This window comes from Bacillus rossius, chromosome 8, assembly GCF_032445375.1.
Source record: "Bacillus rossius redtenbacheri isolate Brsri chromosome 8, Brsri_v3, whole genome shotgun sequence".
Classification (NCBI taxonomy): domain Eukaryota; kingdom Metazoa; phylum Arthropoda; class Insecta; order Phasmatodea; family Bacillidae; genus Bacillus; species Bacillus rossius.
In genome coordinates this window covers 26,082,164-26,104,940 of record NC_086336.1, presented here as the reverse complement: position 1 = coordinate 26,104,940, position 22,777 = coordinate 26,082,164, and the positions used below count along the sequence as shown (strand labels likewise).

At 36.2% G+C, this 22,777-nt stretch overlaps 1 protein-coding gene and 1 long non-coding RNA gene across 4 annotated transcripts in view; one reads left to right on the top strand and one right to left on the bottom strand.

Moving 5' to 3' along the window:
* Nucleotides 1-22,777, top strand: part of LOC134534667 (uncharacterized) — a 783,923-nt gene that overhangs the window by 202,366 nt on the left and 558,780 nt on the right. The gene's annotated exons all lie outside the window — the stretch shown is intronic.
* On the bottom strand, nt 2,072-6,126 carry LOC134534666 (uncharacterized). The gene is made up of 2 exons (XR_010075506.1): nt 5,233-6,126; nt 2,072-2,986 (listed from the first exon to the last, which is right to left on the bottom strand). It is a non-coding gene; the product is annotated as an uncharacterized LOC134534666 (long non-coding RNA).

The window sequence follows — 22,777 nt, the reverse complement described above, 5'->3', positions numbered from 1 at the left end:
TAAGGAGATTTTGCAAAATAACATAATACTTAATTAAAATTATTTTATTCTTAAAGTCAAATACTCAACATCATTTTAAAGAACATTTAAATAGCGGGATTACAATTTAAAACAATAATCTCTTTACTTCCTTAACGATTGAACGACCTTACAAGAGAGAGAATGAGAGAACTTCACTAAACACTTCCCTAGTCCTTCCGAATACCTCAAATCATAATTAATACTTAAAATTAAAACAAAGATAAGTCCATACTCACATTTTCCGAAAAGCCTTTCTTGATCGATTACTTTAAAAAAAATAACGTAGGGGCCTCTCCTGCCCTTGAAATCCCGAACGAACATTACATTTTAAAAACTATGACGCGTGACCCCTGACGAGGGCCATAGCCTCCGCCCGAAAGCTTGAATTCCTACATCACGAACGAACTAACAACTCGTGACCACAGGTGAGACGCATAGCCTCCGCCTGAGTGAGCCCCGAGTCACCACTCACTTGCGCTTAAATTCGCGCGCCCTGCCGCGCCTACCATAACAAAAGCTCGTTATTGAAGTCAAATTTACTAAACAACTAACTAGAACATCTGGGAAGACTACCCCCCCTCTACCCCAATGTGCAGGCCACACCGCGCGGCTTGTTACGACAGCGCGCCCCAGTAACTGCGGCCCGTGGCTGCGCCAGCGCGCGGCCAAACAAACAAACAAAATTCTGCAAGCCCGCAGCGCGCCGCGCCGGCCCCGTGCCCCAATTACATGGTCACGCCACTTGCGCTGACGAGTGAACAGAGCAGCCAGCCCAGAGTCCCGTCAGTAAAGTCCCTAAATTTGATTTCAACAACCCTGCAAAATTTCAACCCGCGACATAACCCTCCCCTCACAGAGCTCGAGCCCCATCGAGCTACCTCAAAATTACAAATTGTCTTTTTCCATTAAACCATAACTATAAATTCCTCATTTCACAAAAATAATAATTTTCTTAGTTCCTTGCTGTCTGAACATACATCTAGATTCTGCATAAGATTTATTTTAAAACAACAAGTATTCATAAAATTAAATGTAAAACTTTTATCTGGTTTGTTCTCACAGGAACCTTCAGAGGCTCGAGTTCTCAATTCAAAAAAAATTGTTCTGTTAGTGAAGCTTTCTTTACAAATTAAATTACTGTTCTTAGTTTCTCAGTATTCGTTAAACAATGTGCAAATTCTTGATAATTATTATTATTTTTTTTTTTCGGTTTCCGTTTATTACCATACTTCTTTCGTTCTTCAAAAAAAATTAAGTGTCCTTACAGTGTTTAAATTAATTAAACTCTTATCTCGTGAAGGTTGGTGCAACTCCTCGAAGTCAGTGTTGTCGAGAAGAGTAGCTCCCTGGGCTGGCCATCAGCAAACACCACTCAACTCCAACAGCTACTGGACTGGCTTCCAGGGCAGCTCACAACTTCTCCCCACATCTGCTTTGGAGTTGTGCCATCCTCATCACGAACAGATTACAATTCTGAAACATCATCAACAGGCATTACCATCACGCCTGACAAATACAAAACTAACTACTAAACTGCAATCGATGGGCAAGGATGCAAACACACAAAAAAATAAAATTAATTAATTCAACTGCTAACATAAAGTATCCCACCCTTAGCATAATCTAATCAGGCAAATAATTTGATAGGAAAAACTTAAGGAAGGGAAACATGACCTCCAATGATTTTCCCTAACTCTTGAGTCTTGATCTTCTCTATACAGCAAATAGTCCCCACGAAGTAACTGGGTTGAAGGTCAGTTCACATGGCCCACCCATAACCTCTTCTACTCTTCTTTTCTTCTGGGGGCAACCACAATGCCCACCAATCTCTCTCCATGGTGCCGAACCAGCTATCCCATGAGAGTAAACAACGTAGTCAATAGAAGCGCAGAGGGGAAACACCAATCTCTGGCTTGTCGAGTCATAAAACTGCATTATCTTCTTCTTCTTCTGAGTAAAAATATCTGACTAACCTTGCTTCTATTCTTCCAAACAGTAAAAGTTCATCAGGTATCTTCATGAAAGAAACATTCTAACTAATAATTCTTCATTTTTCTTCTTCTTTATTTCTGTTAGTTGTAATAGAAGGCCATGTTAGGGAGGTTATAGGGAAAAAGAGTGGCCAATTCCCACCCCATCACCCACCTAGATCATGACTAATTAACTTTTAAACTTTCTATTTCAAACAAATTAAAAAAAAAACATTTTTTTTTATTCAAACTTTTAAACTATAATTACTTTTACTTCATAACCTCAAAAGCTAATCAATAATTCTAAATGAAATTGTGATTTACTGCATCCTTGTTCCATCCGATCTGTTTGTTTATAACCTTTCTTGTAAAGTATAAAATTTTCAAACATTACTAATTCAAAAAAAATTAAATTCTGGTGTCCTTTGAGTTACAATTAACTTTACTATTTCTTAGCTTGAAATAATTTAAGTTTTCAGAACTATTTCATTGTCTAATTCACAACACTTAAAAATCAACTCAAAACAACAAATCATCAAAATCAATAAGATCATCTGACCTACCTATCAGTACTGTGAACTTGAACTGTTCGTACACATTTATAATAAGCTATTGTATTTAAATTCCAACCTAAATAAGGTTTAAAAAAAACTACTAATCCCTCTGTAAATTAAGAAAATTAACTTTAAAAATTAAACTTAAGGTATTAGTTCTTTTTGACAGCTACCACAACTCACTAGTTCCATTACATTACTATAACCTAAAAAGTTCTGTAAATAATGTTTATAACAAAAAAAAACTCCAGTTACTGTCTTCCATAAAAAAAAATAAAACTTTACATGACCTTATTAATCTCCACTTGTAAGTCCATGGCTGCCAGCTTTCTCTTCTCTTGAATCTTCAGTCTTGGCTCTTGTTTCAGTGATCTTGTATCTTGTCTCTCGAACTCTTGTCATCTTGTAAACTGGACTGCTACTCAGCTCATCTTAAGGAATCTGTAACAGTTTCAAAAATACATGTTAATTTAAATTACATAATTCCTGTTCTTTGGTCCTAAAAAAAAAATTGTATTATTAGTACACATTACCCTGAAACAACATTATTATTCATTGTTTATTACTTAAAAAAAATGCTTTACCATAAAATCCTTTTTTTGTTCTTTTCATTAGGCCTATTTATTTTCCTTCTTCTTAATTAAATTCTGCTTCAAATGTTAATCTTAACTTAAGACCTACCATATATTTATTATTCATTACCTACATTATTTATGTTACCCTAAAATTCCCATAAGTTTCTAATACTTCCTATCAAAGACATTCTCTCTAAAAAAAAATTTACTTGTGACTCTTAACTTAACAAACTTAAAAAAAACTTTTACACTAGACTTAACTTATTATTCATTCTTAGTTACTAAATTTCTATATGTAAACTTTAGTACTTACAAACAAAAACTGCCTATTTCTCTCTACCTCTTAATCTCTTTCAATTATTACAATAATAATGTTACCTTGCATCTTTAAACTTTCTTCTTTTCAATTAAATTAGACATCTCATAACAATAAAAATTCTGCCTATACTCTTCTTATGGGTGTCCAACCCAACAACAAAATTTCAAATTCTCAAGTTTCCTTATATTTAAATTATGCAATGCACATAACCTCTGTGGTGCCTGTACCCTTTTAGGCCTACCACCTTCTCCTCTCACAGCATGACAACTCTTATTCCTCGGGGTCTGTATTCACTGTTCCAAATCAAATATCTCAAATAAATTAAAAACAAATTTATTATTTTAAGAAAACAAAAATTTACATTGAATTTACTATGGAGCCTGGAAATCTTAATGTCTCACAGCAGCTAACATGACTAAATCCCATGGAACCCCAGGTTTACATAACCTGTGCCCAAAAATTTAAGCATACCAGGCTTTCTCTGCACTGGTTTTACAGCATCACACACTATTTAGGGCCCCTGATCTGCCATCAGTCCCAAGGAGTTTTCCCACAACCCCTCTCTACACAAGCGCCTACCGCATTCCTCTCAATTGGCTATCGGTTTTACGGCATTCTTTTGGGATCCGACCATCAAGTTAGGGCTAATCGAACACTAAACCTCCATACTTCCAAACTAATGTAAATCAATTAAATTTTCTCTGTAATTTCTTAAAATCCAAATAAAAATTATTCAAACATGCCCAAGAAACTTTCAAAAAAAAAATTCATAATCTTATCTTCAAACCCTTAAAATAAAAATAAATAGATTACTCTGTTTTCTCCTTAATAACTGTAAACTGTCAACAAATATCATGTCGTAAATTTTAACTATGCTTACTGACTCTTAATCATAAAATCTCATTTGTCCTAATTAATAAACAACCGATTTCCTTAAAATCTCACTGTATCTCTCACACTCAAACTTCACTGGCTGAATATCTCAATAAATTCAAAAACAATTATCTAAACTCTTAAAGAAACTCCTCCCCAATTATTCAAACTTCTTCACATTATTTTATTTCATTACTTAAAACACCTTACTCAAAAAAAAATTAATTAATTATCTAGCTATCTTCCATTATTATTTATTTACCGAACAAAACTTTCTTATAAATTAATTTAGTAAAATTCAATTTCACATTAGGCAAGTACACTAACTCTCTACAGCAATGTTTCTCATTTCCCTCCTTCCTAACTGAATCCAATCTTACTTAACCTCCAGGGAATTTACCTCACAAAATAACCAAAAATTTCACTGTAGTGCCTATCTGCTATAGGCCCACTACACAGGGGGCTCTAACCCCACCAACAAACTTCATTGAAATGGTACCCTATCCCATACAGGATAGCCACTTCGGTACTACCATGGGGAACTCCTGCCCCAATTACTCACAACTCTCAGGATTCTCCTGACCCTTAATTCCGTAGTCAGCCCATCTCCTATGGTCTGCGCTACAATTCCCTTTCTTCCCAGGGACACAACGCCTCACCTTAGGGTCCCTCGCCCTAATGAAAACATTAATTTTGTCTCTCTGTTCTTTTGGAGTAAATTCCCTCTACACACAAAATCTAGCCTTCCCAGTTTTCTCAATGCTTATCGATTTTATAGTGTACCTCCTTAATAATGTTTACAAATCCCAAAAAAATATTTTTAAAACCGAGGTAGAATTTAACTAACAAAAACATAAACAACTTACAACGAAACACTTCTAGCCTATACATCATACACTTCTTAAAATTAAATTACTTACATACTGAAAGTTCCTCTTCTCCTAAAACACACTTAAATTTAAATTTATTTAACCAATAGTCTATTTTCTTATCGCTAAGTTACCGTACAGCTGATCAAAACAAGGTCACGGCCTGTCCACGTCTCCGTATGAGCCCGTGACGTCACCGAATTCCATCAGGTGCGCCAACCCTCGCTTGCGGTTCCTCCGTTCTCCGCTAGGTCTCAGCACCTCCCCATCACGTGTTCACTCTGCCACGTCCACTGACGTGTCGTTCTGAAACAACTCTCAACATTTTTCTAATTAAAACAAAACATCACTATAAATTCTATAACTCTCTTTTACATAAACTCTCGTTTTCTCTTTAATTCCTTTCTAACGTTTATCCTTCCCTCGACTGATTTAATTCGTACGTCTCGTCTCCTACGCGCACGAAAACAAAACAAACTTCTCTTGAAAATAATTCCTATTTACGACAAAAAACTTTATTTTAAATTATAATTCTCTTAACCTACAATCTTAAAATGAACTTCAATTAAATTAAACCACTTGCATTATCTCTAATAAGCATTTAACTTATAACGTATTCTCCTCACGTAATAATCCCCGATATAAATCTACAATAAATTCAACGACTTAAAACAACTTATCACTATAAACTTTATCCTTACAAGTATCCTCAAATAAACATCTGTTACGTCAAAAAAAAAAATCTCAAAGACTTCCTCCACTATAGACTAAAATTCCGTAATCCTCTCCTCAAGTAAACTCTTAATAACCTGCTATCAGAAGCTGAAACTAACTTAATAATAAACATAAAAATCTACCTCTCTCTCTCTCCAGAAATAGAACCTATCCGGCGAACTCTACCATTTCTGTCACGTGGCACCTAGCCGGTGCCACCACCATTTCTGTCACGATTCACCTTCAAGGGGGGGGGGGCGAGAATCGTAGCTCTTTACATAGAAACAACTCGCTTGGCATCAACTAGTCTTAACTTCATAAAATACTTTACTGTACCTAGGATCATAGGTTCGTCATCCCGTACAGGATGTCTGGTGAGAGCTGAACTAAGGAGATTTTGCAAAATAACATAATACTTAATTAAAATTATTTTATTCTTAAAGTCAAATACTCAACATCATTTTAAAGAACATTTAAATAGCGGGATTACAATTTAAAACAATAATCTCTTTACTTCCTTAACGATTGAACGACCTTACAAGAGAGAGAATGAGAGAACTTCACTAAACACTTCCCTAGTCCTTCCGAATACCTCAAATCATAATTAATACTTAAAATTAAAACAAAGATAAGTCCATACTCACATTTTCCGAAAAGCCTTTCTTGATCGATTACTTTAAAAAAAATAACGTAGGGGCCTCTCCTGCCCTTGAAATCCCGAACGAACATTACATTTTAAAAACTATGACGCGTGACCCCTGACGAGGGCCATAGCCTCCGCCCGAAAGCTTGAATTCCTACATCACGAACGAACTAACAACTCGTGACCACAGGTGAGACGCATAGCCTCCGCCTGAGTGAGCCCCGAGTCACCACTCACTTGCGCTTAAATTCGCGCGCCCTGCCGCGCCTACCATAACAAAAGCTCGTTATTGAAGTCAAATTTACTAAACAACTAACTAGAACATCTGGGAAGACTACCCCCCCTCTACCCCAATGTGCAGGCCACACCGCGCGGCTTGTTACGACAGCGCGCCCCAGTAACTGCGGCCCGTGGCTGCGCCAGCGCGCGGCCAAACAAACAAACAAAATTCTGCAAGCCCGCAGCGCGCCGCGCCGGCCCCGTGCCCCAATTACATGGTCACGCCACTTGCGCTGACGAGTGAACAGAGCAGCCAGCCCAGAGTCCCGTCAGTAAAGTCCCTAAATTTGATTTCAACAACCCTGCAAAATTTCAACCCGCGACAATATCAATACATCAATTATGTATTGAATGCGCCAGTATTATTTGTTTTAAATATTACCAGTGTTATCATAGCTATTATAATAGGTACACAATAACAAATTTTCTTAAAAAGTTTTACGATTGTTAACATATGATTGGCGTTGTGAATATTTATGAGATTAATTAATTTATCCTTTTAGTTCGTTTTAAAAACGTGGTATATAAAAATAATTAGTAATTACTTTCCTAACTGCTGCAAGCTACAAAAAAATGAAATATGTTTGAATGTACATAGTAAAAATTAACGTGTTCTTTGTTATTGTAAATTTTCTACACGGTGCAGAAACTGACAGTTGTTGTAAAAATACGCTTGCATACATATGTTAATTTATGTATCACCAAGTAAAAATACACTAACAGCTTTGACATATTTACCATAATATAACTTGTACATTTACACTTTTGATATTATTTTTAAATGAGCAAAACAGTAAAGTTGCATGAACACATGTATGTGTAAACTACATTTACGTCGGTAGAATCTCTGCTGCCACGAACATTTAGTAAAAGAAACTAATTTTTTTTAACATAGTAGGTATTTAGATTAATGCACGCCACATTTCACCAACACGATTGTGCCCGAAGAGTTAATGTGTTCTCTTCGATTTAATCTGGATTAAACTTACATAGATATAGCCTAAATCTAAGTTAGTAGAGTTAGTCATGACATAAATTGCTGCCAAGCCTGGTACACGATGCATGATACCCTTCTTGCATGATAAAAATCCCACATGATAAGGCATAAAGGCTTCGGTCTGAGAAGCATTTAGTCTTTCCTTAACCAGAACCATACACATATATTAATTTAGAGAGGGAAAAAAGATAATGAAAACAGCGCGAACGCCTGTCCCGTAGGCAACCTTATCACACACATGTCAAAAGAAATAATTCTCTTTCGCGATAATGCCAAATGCCAATAATGTTCCGACGACACTGTGGTCGTTAGTATAGTGTAAGGTGACGGAAAATAATCAACCCGAGTGTTAACCGTGTCCTCGTGGAATACGATGGAAATTGTGTGGGATTTCTCTCCAAGTGAATCAATATCACTAGCAAGCGCATAATCGCCTTGAGATTGAGCTATCAGGGTGGTGATAACAGTCATCGAAAAGCCTGATTTTCTTTATTGCAGTGGTTGGTAATATTGCCTCTTTAACTGACAAAATCATCCGTTACAAGCAACTGCGCTTGCATGGTTTAATGTTCGATATTTTAAGATATACGCGTTTCTGCTGAAAAATAAATATATATTAAGGTTGAAGCAACGCGTGGGAACCATACATATTATACCGCTTTGTTACTCGGACACACAAAGATTCGTGAGACTTTGCCAACATCATGTAAATGTCGTGTTGGAAAAAAATCATATAGTAAAAATCATCATTTATGATACCAAAAAAATAAATAATATGAATATTTTCACTTTTATTACTAAGGAGTTTTCTGGAAAATAACCGTCACAACCAAACGCAAAATTCTAAATTTACGTTTGCACTGTAAAATATTTCGTACTTGTACAAGGAAAGCCCTTGGCAACCCAAATGCCAACGATATCACATGTAAAATTGCAGGGCAGAGATTTGTAAAATTACAATTGATACAAAGCTCTCTCATACAGTTTTACAAGTGATATCTTTGGCAACTGAGTTTCCCAGAGTTTTCCTTGTAAGAATTAAAAACAAATATTTACATTGTGTTAATGTTATGTCATGATTATTATTATTTTTTTCTTTTAGTTTCACCATCGTCAAGTGGTCAGATTACTCGTCCTCCCACGTTCCGATTAAGTAAAGGTTACAAGGGGAAAATTTGTGGGTACGTTTTCTTAGGATTTTTTTTTGTATTGCCCACCCATTAATTACCTCAAAGCTCCATTCTCATAGTATCGCCCCTCATCGTATTTACTGTTTCACATGTCGATGATATAATAAGTTACAATAAGGGATAATAATATATGGTAAATATCAATGAAACCAAAATAACACCGGAAAGAATGCATACATGATCTAACACAGAAATACATGTAAGTACACCATAAATAACCATATGCAACTAAAATCATCAGCATTATTAATTAAAAGTTCACTCGAATCGCTTACACATAGTTTTTGAAATATTAAAATTGATGAATTTAATAAACTGCGTTAGATGTTTGTAACCAAATATACCCAGTGTCCAAAAAGATTGTCAGGTTTTTATTGCAATAAGTATATCAAAGTACCAATTTTTTATTTGACGTTGGTACATTTTTTTTATTATAGTTCAATTAGTTAAACACGCCTATTTTAAATTATTATATTGTGAACTTGCATTATTAAGCAATCAAAACAACGCCTTTTTTCGTGGTAAAATAAGTGTTTTAAAATATATACGTGTAATGTTTTGTGGAATGAATATACCAAATACATAAAAATAAATAGAATAACCCCAAAATTATTGTTAATGAAATTGGCCTGAAAATAAAACGATAAAATAAAGTTTTTAGTTATAACCCATTCAAAACTAATGTATTCAGCCTACCACTAACTTACTTGTGTCAAACTAATATGGTGCCGGCAGTAGAAAATTAATTGTAGCAATATTTCCCACTATGGCCCAAATAATTTTCGGCAATCCTGTTAAATATTAAAGAAACTTAATCCACTACAAGCGCATTCATTCTCGTTAACTGAGACACTTTTGTTGTGAGATATATAGATCTCAATCTGCTTGCCACTTTGATCAAGAGCGTGTGGATTTTAGCTGGTAAAAAAAAAAGAACTGAAATTTGCCTCGAATTCAACCGGTTGAAATTTACCTCTACCAACAAGCACGATCATTCTGAACTGTCACTGCTCCAAACATGAAACGTCCGTTTATCGCTGCAAGTTACAGGCTAGAGAGATTATTCTCTTAAATCACCTGACTGTGAATAACTTTGCAGTTTTTATTTTCATGCTTCAGTTGGTTTTGGTGCTTACGGCGATCCAATTTGACTTTCAAACGCAAAAGCTATTCCAGTGCAGACTCGCAGGCAATACAAGCTCTGTTTTGAAAAAAAAAAAAGAAATGAAATGAATCTTTCTACCCACCTTTATTAGGCGTTTTTTATAGCTCACGTTTCATAACGTTGCAGGATTTCCCTAATGTGTTCACCACAGAATATTCTCACAAGCTGTGGATATATTTTTATTGAGAAATTTTATGAAAAAAATTAACAATTTCTACATCAAATATTTTTTTATTTTATACGTTTAAGAACTTTGGCCGATTTGATGTTAAAAATAAGATCAACTGCAATAGTACTGAGATGAATAATTAAAAATTATAATGTTGGCACAGCCTACAGACGCAGGTAGATTTTTGAAGAAACTATTTCTTTTGAAACGGTATCGAAATTTCTAGACATTTCGGGAAAAACTTCATAGATGTACGTAGCATCTTATATATTCTGAAATATTCCTAACTATAAATTTATTATTTTCTCATATTCCATACAGCGAAAATCTTTTAAATGTTTATAATTCAGTGCATCTATCAATGAACATCTTAAAACTAATTTCACAACAATCATTCTAAGGTAGTTAAGAATTTTTGACCTTGAACACTATATTTAATCCCTTGAACTTATAATTCGTTGTATTAAAAATTTGTTGAGGGACCAAGGTTTAAGATAATGGTTAAGTTTAAAATAAATTTGAAAAAAATTGATAGTTTTAGTAGTAAGGAAGTTATCAAGTGTTTTATTTCAATACTTGTCTTTTAAACGGGTTGCATTAGTAGTTTGTATCATTAAATCTATATCTGTAAAATTATTACGTTATTTAGGTTTTTACAATAAGTTATAATGGATTTCATAGTATGTATACTACCTACAATCCCTTTTTTTCCAGCCTTGGCAGTAATAATTGGTCGAATAAAATTTTTTTGACAAAAGTTTAGGCCTATATAAAACGAATTAAATAAATAAGAACAGATTCGATAGTGTACATGTCATGGGAGTCATAATTTTTTAATTTTACTATCCAATGTTTTTCAACCCCTTGCAATAATGATTTATACTATCAAAAATGTTTCAGACGTAAGTTTTATATCATATTCACAAGATTTACAGTAAAATGAAAGATTTCGTAGTGTACCTAGAAATGAATCTGAGAATTTTTTTTACCTTTCAACCCAATTTTATTTCACTGCTTGCAGTAAATTTAGACGAAATTTGTGGATAATACTTAGAGTTTTCGCAAAAAAAGAACGGATTTGATATTACATAATATAGAAATCATACGGTTTTTTATTTCAATCCCTGAGTTTTTGACCCCTTGAAGCAATGGTTCATATTATTAAAAATTGTTTCCTAGAAAATATTATAGGTTGTGTCTATTTAGGGAGCTGTGGATATATTTTAACCCCAAATTCCTGTTTCTTCACCCGTTGCCGTTATATATGGTTGTTTTGGCATTCCTCTTACGAGATTGAATAACTTTATACTGGTGCGAAATGAATCATATTAATGTAGTATAGACTATTTTCCTGTTTATCAAAAAAACCTTTTCAATTCATAGCTTTGTATGGATTTAACCTGTTAAGAGATCGAGTACTAGTTAAAAATATTTTGCGGAAGTAAATACAATTTTTTACAGTTTAATTAAGTTATTTTAGTTGCCTGTTTGAGATTTTGTACTGTTTTCCATCATTTCATAAAGATATTAAGTTTTTATTAGGATAATGTAAGGCTTTTTAATAAAGAACGCAGGTGATATTCATTTCTAAGGTTCTAATCCTGCATGTATTTAACCTAAGATAAAGTTTCATTGTGACAAATGCAATAATTAAATATTTGAAATTATACAGAATAGTTTGATAAAATTCACATATCGGTGCGATGTCTGAAACTCTCAAACGAATTATTTAAAAATTTAAAAATTCATGATTTAAGATTTTTTGCACTAATTTGGCTATTTTTCATAGTTATGAACCTATTAATTGGTTATCTATTATGCACTGTTGTTTTAATAATACAGTAAAGACATGAAACAGCGTACAAAAATTTTTTTGCATTTAAACACACTACTGTTTCATTTTCTTTGGAATGTTTATTTGAGTGTTTGCTTACAGTTACATTACAAATAAATTTTCACAATGGACAACTTTATTAAGGATAATAAATTGAAAGTGTTCTGGTTTAGAAAAAAGTGTTATGAAATAAAAATAACAATACAAACAACAAAAATACGTGTTACACTTTTTAACATACGTGCAATGTACTATATATCTGTAACTCAACTTTTACGTTGATTTAAAAAAAAATTCTACCTTTTACAGCCGTTTCGATGGTGCGACATTCGGAAAAATTTTATATATTTTTTTGGTTTCATGGTCTATAGAACCCAAAACCATCGTCAACTCAAAGGTTTGTACGAATAAATATATATATCACAATTTTGGGAACACAATAACTTTCACAATTTATCACAACACAGTAGTATATAATAGCGGCTCCGTAAACAGGCGCCAGGCGCCGGTGCCAGTGCCGGTGTCCGCCATCTTGGATTGTGACGTCATGGCAGCCATCTTGGACGAGCGTAACGGGACACAGAGTAACGGTACATAACGTAACGGGACAAGTAGATCACGGCGGCCATCTTGGATCCGCCATTTTGGATGACATTTTGTTTTCTCGAACATTCCGACGTTGTGTTTTCCGCCATATTGGATCCCATTAATGTTTCAATTTTCGTTTTGGTCGCCATCTTGAAATTTGGACGCCATCTTGAAAATCTTTAATTATTATCAGATTTTAATGAAAAAAATTCCAAAATTCATCAAAAAATTAACTTATTCGAATTCTGATTGATTATATAGATCACCGTCCTCGGTTCGAACCCGGTGAGTGCAAAAAAAACTAAAAATGGTGACAGGCGCCTTCCTCAATGGTGGATGCAGGCAGACTGACTCCAAACACTTTTTTTCAAAGCATATATATCGTCACCTAGTATGACGTCATGTTCGTCATCTTGAAAATCCGTAATTTTAATGCTAGAGATTCGGGAAAAAATTTAAAAATCATTAAAAAAATAATCAACCTAATTAAATAATAAAAAAATCCTTAAAACCACCGTTGCAATTTTCGTAACAGCCGCCATCTTTTAATCAAGAAACTGGAGATCACCATCTTGTTTTCGTCCGCTAGAGTGTGCTGATACCATGTTAGTAGAAGTATCTGGTCACCACACCTTTGACCTTGACCTTGAAATTAGACCTTGACCTTGCAATTTGAACTTGACCTTGAAATTTGAACTTGACCTTGAAATTTGACCTTGACCTTGAAATTTGACCTTGACCTTGAAATTTGAAATTGACCTTGAAATTTGACCTTGACCTTGCATATTTGACTTTGTCCTTGAAATTTTACTATGTCCTTGTCGGCCATCATGGATACGACATTACATGTTCAGTACATGCTACCAGGAGCCACCACCTGCTGGAGTACGCCATCTTTGTGTGTACTTGTATTATAGAGTACATTTCCATCTGGATAATTTTATTCTAACCTGCTACAGTGCAGTAATCATTTATCACGGAGGTGCCCCCCGCCATCTTGAAATTCGGCCGCCATCTTGAATTCATGTAATAATGTAGCTGGAAAAGCGGGAAAACATACAAAATTCATCAAAAAAATCACTCATTAACTTACATATTGATTTGATCGATTCCAGTCCTCGGTTCGATACCCGATCGATGCAATAATGTTTAATTTTATGTAAAAAATAATAATTTCAATAAACCATCTTCAACACTCGTAAAGAGACTTTAAATCATCTACTACCATCATCCTATAAGACATCAAGACCACCATATTGGAAATTCGTAATTGTAATGCTAGAGATTCGGGAAAAAGTTCAAAATTCATTAAATAAATTTGTAATCCATATAATGATTGATTGGATCGACTAAGGTCCATGGTTCGATCCCTGCCCAATATAAAACAACTTTAATATAAAAAAATACTAAAAAAGTGTTAGGTTTGAGAAAATAAAAACACCACAAGTTCTTTAAAAAAAATTTATAAACATAAATTCAATACACTACTACAAGTACAAAAAAAACAATGACAAAGTACTAAAGCCTTTTGGATTCCTCGATTCAAACAGTCTCCTTATTGTACGGACTAAGCCTTTTACATGACTTTAAATGTCTATCCGATCCGGTCATCACCGCAGCCAGAGACGGACTGAAGATCATATAACATATATAGTCTCATTAGCCGGTACAACACGAGTCAAATCAATAACCATGTTCATTATACGTCTCGGAGCATTTTTTATAATGACGATGTAAGCTATCGAGACGTGAAATTAGTTTTTGCACTTATTGCACTGAAATTGTATTCTTTGAACATTATTATAACAACCGCTTCTTTCATGTCTGCGAGCATTTGAGGTGATAGTAGATTATGCACCACAGTATTTGCACTGATGCGAAGTACGCTCTTCATTAATTGAAGTATTCAATGCTGATAAAACTTCAGCTGATGGTGGATAAGCCAATATCGAAGTCTCATCCAGTGTTGTCAGAGGCGTTGCAACGGGATCTGCTCCAACATCGTCGGCGCTGACGTCATGGTTCCCGTAGTCGATGGTACATCCTTCATCGAGTTCGACGTTAAAGTTGGTAAAGATGCCATCGAAGTCTCAAGAACAGGCAATTACACGACTTATGCACCAGAATAAACAAACAAGGTGATCCGTACACCGTCGACGGCAGTAACAAACTGAGCGTCCTGCTGTCTAGGACTCGTTTATATACAAAAACCGGTTTGAATAATACGCTATTCAAAACAAGAACAATTTTCTAAAATACTAGAGTCAAAACAACATTAAAAAAATAGAAGCACCATCAACAAAAAAGGAAGCACATTTGGAAGCACCATCAAAAAAGGAAAAACAATAGGAAGCACCGTCAACGAAAAGGCAGTACATTCGGAAGCACCGACAACGAAAAGGCAGCACATTTGGAAGCACCGCCATCGAAATGGCAGCACATTCGGAAGCACCGACTACGAAAAGGCAGCACATTTGGAAGCACCGTTAACGAAAAGGCAGCACATTCGGAAGCACCGACTACGAAAAGGCAGCACATTTGGAAGCACCGCCATCGAAAAGGCAGCACATTCGGAAGCACCGACTACGAAAAGGCAGCACATTTGGAAGCACCGACAACGAAAAGGCAGCACATTTGGAAGCACCGACAACGAAAAGTCAGCACATTTGGAAGCACAATCATCGAAAAGGCAGCACATTTGGAAGCACCGACATCGAAAAGACAGCACATTTGGAAGCACCAACAACGAAAAGGCAGCACATTTGGAAGCACCAACAACGAAAAGGCAGCACATTTGGAAGCACCGACAACGAAAAGGCAGCACATTGGAAGCACCGACAACGAAAAGGCAGCACCACTATCGAATAAGGAAGCATATTTTGGAAGCACCATTGAATAAGGAAGCACATTTGGAAGCTTCATCAAGAAAAAAGGCAAAAAGGAAGCACAAGTTACGAGATATAAATCTTAATTAGAATTCAGAATACAAGAAAAATAAAAACATTAAATGTTTATAATTTTAATTATTTATTTTATTTCTTTACATTAAACAAAACCAAGTAAAACAAGCCATTATTGTATGTAGCCAGCTTTCCTCAGTTCCTTGAGTATGAAGGATATTTCTTTGATGCACGAATGGTTTCCTGCACAAAGCGAACCATGTAGAAGTCTTAGCCGGTCAACCAATATGTTTGGATCTTTCCATGATGTGTAATCAATCTCTTCTACCACCATCTTCTTTGCATGTTTATAATAAATATTATGATCTCTGGTGTCTTCCGTTTTACCACCAACCTCAGGGTAACTTTCTTTTTTGAGACGGTGATCATCACAAGCTTGATCAGATTTATTTAATATATCACGTCTTTTCCATCGTTTCTGTCTCAGGACACTACAACATACTTCGATCTTGTCAGCTTTATGTGCTTCATCATAGTCTATGTCTTTGTCAACAGCCTCAAAGTCACTGTATCAATCACAGTAGAGGGAATCGTCTTCACCCAATTTACCGTAAGAATTCGATGTTGATGATGTTGAAGTGTCTTCATCGTCTTCATGCTTCTTTTTTAGGAGTCCATCATTTCTACAAAGTAGGAAAGATCTACTTGAATTCGGCTGGAATATATATTTTCACTTCTCACGGTAAGGATTCTTCCACTGTCTTCATTCTTCCGTAAATCATCAACCTCCTCCATTTTAAGTTCTTTGTCGAGATCGGAAGAGCCAAGAAAATTATTGTCGTAATGTAAATCACTCTTCCTTAGTCTAGTAGATTCATCGTTGTCCTCTAGCGTGTACGCAGACTTGGCGTTACAAGTTCTGCCATGTATTTTTAAGCTCTCTCTCCGCGTAAACGACTTGCTACATCGAACACATCTTATCATATTGCGTAGTGAATTTTTAACACAGTTATTCTTCTCGTGTTGTCTTTTATTCTTTCTCAAGATAAACTATTTGCTGCAAAACTCACACCTATGTTCTTTCGATACAGCGTCAGATCCTAAATAGGAATTCATATTAGTTACCGAGACTAATGCCAGATGCAAACTATGAGTTTTGAATTATTAACCATTACTTAAATACAATTTTTTAAATATTTCGTCAGCGAGAGTTAATTTATCTTATGCAAAGGTACTTGCTGCAACTAGTTCCGCTTTTCAACATCAGATGACGTCACGTATTGCTTGCAGGTAAATAATATTTATTTATTTTATGCAGGATGCGGGATGCTCACTATCGATCGTATAAGAAGGATAGCTACGATAGTCTCCAAGGAGAAGGAAGTTCGTCCTTCCTACTAGTGCTTCTCAGATTTCTCATGGTCCGTCATCTTGAATTGCGACGTCACGGTGGCCATAATGGATGAGTGTGACCTTGAACTTTGACCGAAACCGCAGGAATGATCGCAAGCACACCGATTAACCATCAAAATATTAACAAGAATAATCGGGAGCACACGGAAAAACCCACCATAATATTGACAATAATAATCAGAAGGACACGGAGAAAAACGACACAAGTTTTCTTTGATATCATAAAATTTCAGGGGAAAAAATAGTTAAAAATAAAAATAAATTAATAAAAAATAAAATGTATAATAAACAAATACATAAATATATTCTGGCTTGTACTAGAACTCTATCTTTGTTTAACAATGAGAAGTTCACAAGCTAGCAGAATATATTTATGTATATTTTTATTTTATATATTATTTTTTATTAATTTATTTTTATTTTTAAATATTTTTTCCCCTAAAAATTTTATGATATCAAAGAAAACTTGTGTCGTTTTTCTCCGTGTGCTTCTGATTATTTTTGTCAATATTATGATGGTTTTCTCCGTGTGCTCCCGATTATTCCTGTTAATATTTTGATGGTTAATCCGTGTGCTTGCGATCATTCCTGCGGTTTCGGTCAAAGTTCAAGGTCACACTCATCCATTATGGCCACCGTGACGTCGCAATCCAAGATGGTGGACCATGAGAAATCTGAGAAGCACTAGCAGGAAGGACGAACTTCCTTCTCCTTGGAGACTATCGTAGCTATCCTTCTTATACGATCGATAGTGAGCATCCCGCATCCTGCATAAAATAAATAAATATTATTTACCTGCAAGCAATACGTGACGTCATCTGATGTTGAAAAGCGGAACTAGTTGCAGCAAGTACCTTTGCATAAGATAAATTAACTCTCGCTGACGAAATATTTAAAAAATTGTATTTAAGTAATGGTTATTAATTTAAAACTCTTAGTTTGCATCTGGCATTAGTCTCGGTAACTAATATGAATTCCGATTTAGGATCTGAAGCTGTATCGAAAGAACATAGGTGTGAGTTTTGCAGCGAAGAGTTTATGTTGAGAAAGAATAAAAGACAACACGAGAAGAATGACTGTGTTAAAAAACCACTACGCAATATGATAAGATGTGTTCGATGTAGCAAGTCGTTTACGCGGAGAGAGAGCTTAAAAAGACATGGCAGAACTTGTAACGCCAAGCCTGCGTACAAGCTAGAGGACAACGATGAATCTACTAGATTAAGGAAGAGTGATCTACATTACGACAATAATTTTCCTGGCTCTTCCGATCTCGACAAAGAACTTAAATTGAAGGAGGTTGATGATTTATGGAAGAATGAAGACAGTGGAAGAATCCTTAACGTGATAAGTGAAAATATATATTCCAGCCGAATTCAAGTAAATCTTTCCTACTTTGTAGAAATGATGGACTCCTAAAAAGGAAGCATGAAGACGATGAAGACACTTCAACATCATCAACATCGAATTCTTACGGTAAATTGGGTGAAGACGATTCCTTCTACGGTGATTGTTACAGTGACTCTGAGGCTGTTGACAAAGACATAGACTATGATGAAGCACCTAAAGCTGACAAGATCGAAGAATGTGGTGGTGTCCTGAGACAGAAACGATGGAAACGACGTGATATCTACTATATAAAAATAAGTCCGGTTTTCCTTCCTGACGCTATAACTCCAGAACGCACGAACCGATTTCCACGGTTATACAGTCGTTGGAAAGGTCTCGGGCTCCGTGAGGTTTATAGCAAAGAAAATTCAGGAAAAATTCAGGACAAACCAACATTTTAAGTAGATGGCGCCGATGCGTGATACATTGTTTGACAGCTACTCATTGTTCTCTGCTCAGTTAATTTCATGTGACAAACCGGTATTGTGTTCACTGTAAAATTGTGAAAAAAAAAGAAAAAAAAATAAGTTATTCGTTTCCTAACATTTCAATTGGAAACCATCAAATCAACTACTCATTGTTCTCTGCTCAGTTAATTTCATGTGACAAACCAGTCTTGTGTTTACTGTGAAATTGTGAAAAAAAAAAAAGAAAAAAAATAAGTTATTCGTTTCCTAACATTTCAATTGGAAACCATCAAATCAACTACTCATTGTTCTCTGCTCAGTTAATTTCATGTGACAAACCGGTATTGTGTTTACTGTGAAATTGTGAAAAAAAAGTAAAAAAAAACATATAACATATGTTGTGCAAATTTTTATTCAATTTCAACAGCAGGCATTTGTCTTTAAAGTCGTAAGTTGAACTGTGTAAATAATGTTGATCGTGCATTTGAGGTTAAATTCACCACTTTGTCCATAGCCCAAAATGCCTAGAGGACGACGTGCCAACATCGGCCGCCGCACAAGACATGCAAGCCAGCAACAAGTGTATTCACAGAACTTAAGCGAAGAAAGACAAAATATAATAAGAGAAAATGCCCGATTGAGACAACGCGTGAGCACACGAAGATCATTGGCATCATACAATCGCTTGGCATTCCAATATGATCCCACTGCGAACTACAGTGATGATGAAAATTAAGATATTGGACCAATGACGACTATATGCCGATATTGCAATGCGTTAAAGTTCAAAAGAGAAACGGCTGGATTGTGCTGCACAAGTAGAAAAGTCAAACTGGATCCATTACTTACACCACCACAGCCACTGAAACCATTGTTCGATGGAAGTGATTCAGATTCCAGCCATTTTCTTCAACACATCCTTGAATACAATAACTGCTTTCGCATGACTTCCTTTGGAGCTAATATCATTCGAGAAGGCGGCTTCTTGCCGACTTGTAAGGTAAAGTATCACTCACACCAACACAAAGAATTGCAATACATAACAACTACATATACACCACACACTACACCATCACACGATCAGAAGTTACACCGTATTCTTAAACAAATCATTGTTTGCAATTACAGATACAAGGACAAATATATCATTTGCATGTTTCAATGCTGCCAACACCAGATGAACCGCATCAATTTCTGCAAATATATTTCATTTCGTCGATGGTGGATCAGCTGAATGTGCGGTGCAATATACAGGGAACACAACAGTTAAAGAGACGAATTATTGAACAGTTGCAAGCATTTTTTCACGCTAATAATGCTGTGGTTAATATGTTCAAAACAGCATTGGAACGAATGCCATCGGATAGGCACAAATTTGTCATAAGAGCGGATTGTACCCCAACAGGTGAACATGTGCGAAGATTCAATGCACCCACCGTTAATGATGTTGCTGCAATTATTGTTGGCGATCCAACTAAATCGCGAGACATTTTCGTTCAGCGAAGAAGCAATATCATGCATCGTGTAAACGAGACACACCGTTTCTACTGTGTTACAATATCCAATCATTTATTGGCAAGGGCAATACGGATACGACATCACGTTGAAGATGGTCGATCCAATTACAGGTACAATATTCACACACTAATTATTGCTATTATTGCTATTATTGGTTTCCATTAATTATTGCTATTATTGCTATTATTTGTTTCTATTAACAATTCATTTAATTTTGCATTTTCAGGTATATCAACGAATAAAAATCTAACCGCAATGAATTACTATGCGTATCGTATGATGATTCGTACACATGAGGAGAATGTCATTTCAAGTGCCGTCGGCTATTCCAGCAAATCGCTGTCGACATGTATGTCAAAGTCGAGACAGAACGTTTAGCGTTTATCCGATACAATCAGGCAAAGCTACGATCTGAGGACTATATACACTTGCGTAATGCTGTTCATTCAGATGGTGATGTTCAGAATATTGGACGTCTGAAAATTCTCCCATCATCTTATATCGGAAGCCCAAGCCAAATGCACGAATACGCTCGAGACGCTATGACGTACGTGCGAAATTATGGAACTCCGGATTTATTTATTATGTTCACATGCAATCCGAAGTGGACGGAAATTGAACGTGAGTTGGAACCGGGCCAAAAACCGCAAGATCGCCATGACATAATCGCCAGAGTATTTCAGCAAAAACTCAAGGTTATGATGGATGTGCTTACTAAGTATCGAGATTTTGGTGACACGCGTTGTTATATGTACTCGGTGGAATGGCAGAAGCGTGGACTACCGCATGCTCATATCCTAATTTGGTTGCTGAACAAATTACATTCAAATGAAGTGGATGACATCATATCAGCTGAAATTCCTGATCCAGTCACTGATCCCCATCTACACGACATTGTGACGACACAGATGGTGCATGGACCGTGCGGTGCATTTAATCCATTATCGCCTTGCATGGCAGATGGAAAGTGCACAAAACGATATCCGCGACCGTTAGTTGCTGAAACAGTCACAGGGAACGATGGATATCCAGTTTATCGTCGGCGTTCAAAAGAAGATAATGGTCAAAGTATCAAAATTAAAGTTCAAAATCAAGAGATTGAGATCGGAAATGAATTCATTGTACCATATTGCCCACTGCTATCACGAATTTTCGAAACACATGCAAACGTTGAGAGTTGTCATTCGGCCAAATCAATCAAATATTTGTGCAAGTACGTCACAAAAGTCAGCGACTTGGCTGTGTTTAGTATTGCGTCGGAAAATGCGAATGACGAAATCAGCAACTTCCAAATGGGCAGATACGTCAGTACTAATGAAGCATTGGGGCAATTATTGTCATTTCAAATTCATGAAAGATATCCCACAGTTGTACATTTAGCAGTGCATTTGGAAAATGGCCAAAGAGTTTACTTCACTGAGGCTAATGCGGCACAACGAGCTGAGAGACCACCATCGACAACATTGACTAGCTTCTTTGCAATGTGTGAAGCAGATCCATTCGCAGCGATGCTGATGTACCTTGAAATGCCCAAGTATTATACTTAGAATCAATCAACAAAGAAATTCCAACGTCGCAAACAAGGAACCCCAGTTCCAGATTGGCCACAGGTGTTTTCCACTGATGCAGTAGGTCGCATGTATATTGTGTGCCGTTAATTAGTAAATTCGACACGATATATTTTAAATTTTTATTATGATTTTAAATTTTTGTGTGGAAATTTTATTTGCTCTACTATAGTGTAATTTTACTTTGTTAGTCTGGTGTACTCCTCTGAGTTAAACTTGGTCTCAGTGCTCTGAAGCCCCTTTCCCATCGGCGTATCGGATATTTTGCTGGCCTAATCCCTGACTGGCAGACAGCTTACCCTTTCCCCCGCCTTCAGTCACGCCTCAAGCCTGTAATATCATTTCTCTTCGTGACCCTAACTGCATAGAGCAGCTTCTGGGCTGCAAGCCGCTACTTCTCAGAGAGCTGCTGAGAGAAGTAAGTCTGGTCACGAATACGTATTAGGTTCTCTCCTCGAAAAGCACGTCATGGACGCTTGTTCTCAGCGTCGATGCACTTTCCCCCCCCCCTCTCTTTCGGTTCTAAGAATTCGCCTAAGGCCAATGACAGGTCAGAAACCCCAGCAGACAGCGACTGTCTCCCAGGATGCCTTGCATAAAAAAAATGTGTGTGCCAGGATGGACCACCCCGCGACACCTAGCGGCAAACTCGCTAACTACCCAGCCAACTTGCCCTGTAGGCCGCCAGAGTGTAGCACTAGACTGCGCCCTTTAACCCTTGGTTTAAGCAGACGGCTTGGGGGAGTCGATTCTTTTTGTTATTTCAGACAGCCCTCAACAGGTAGCGCTAAAGTCGACGCAATGCTACCAGCTTCGAGACTT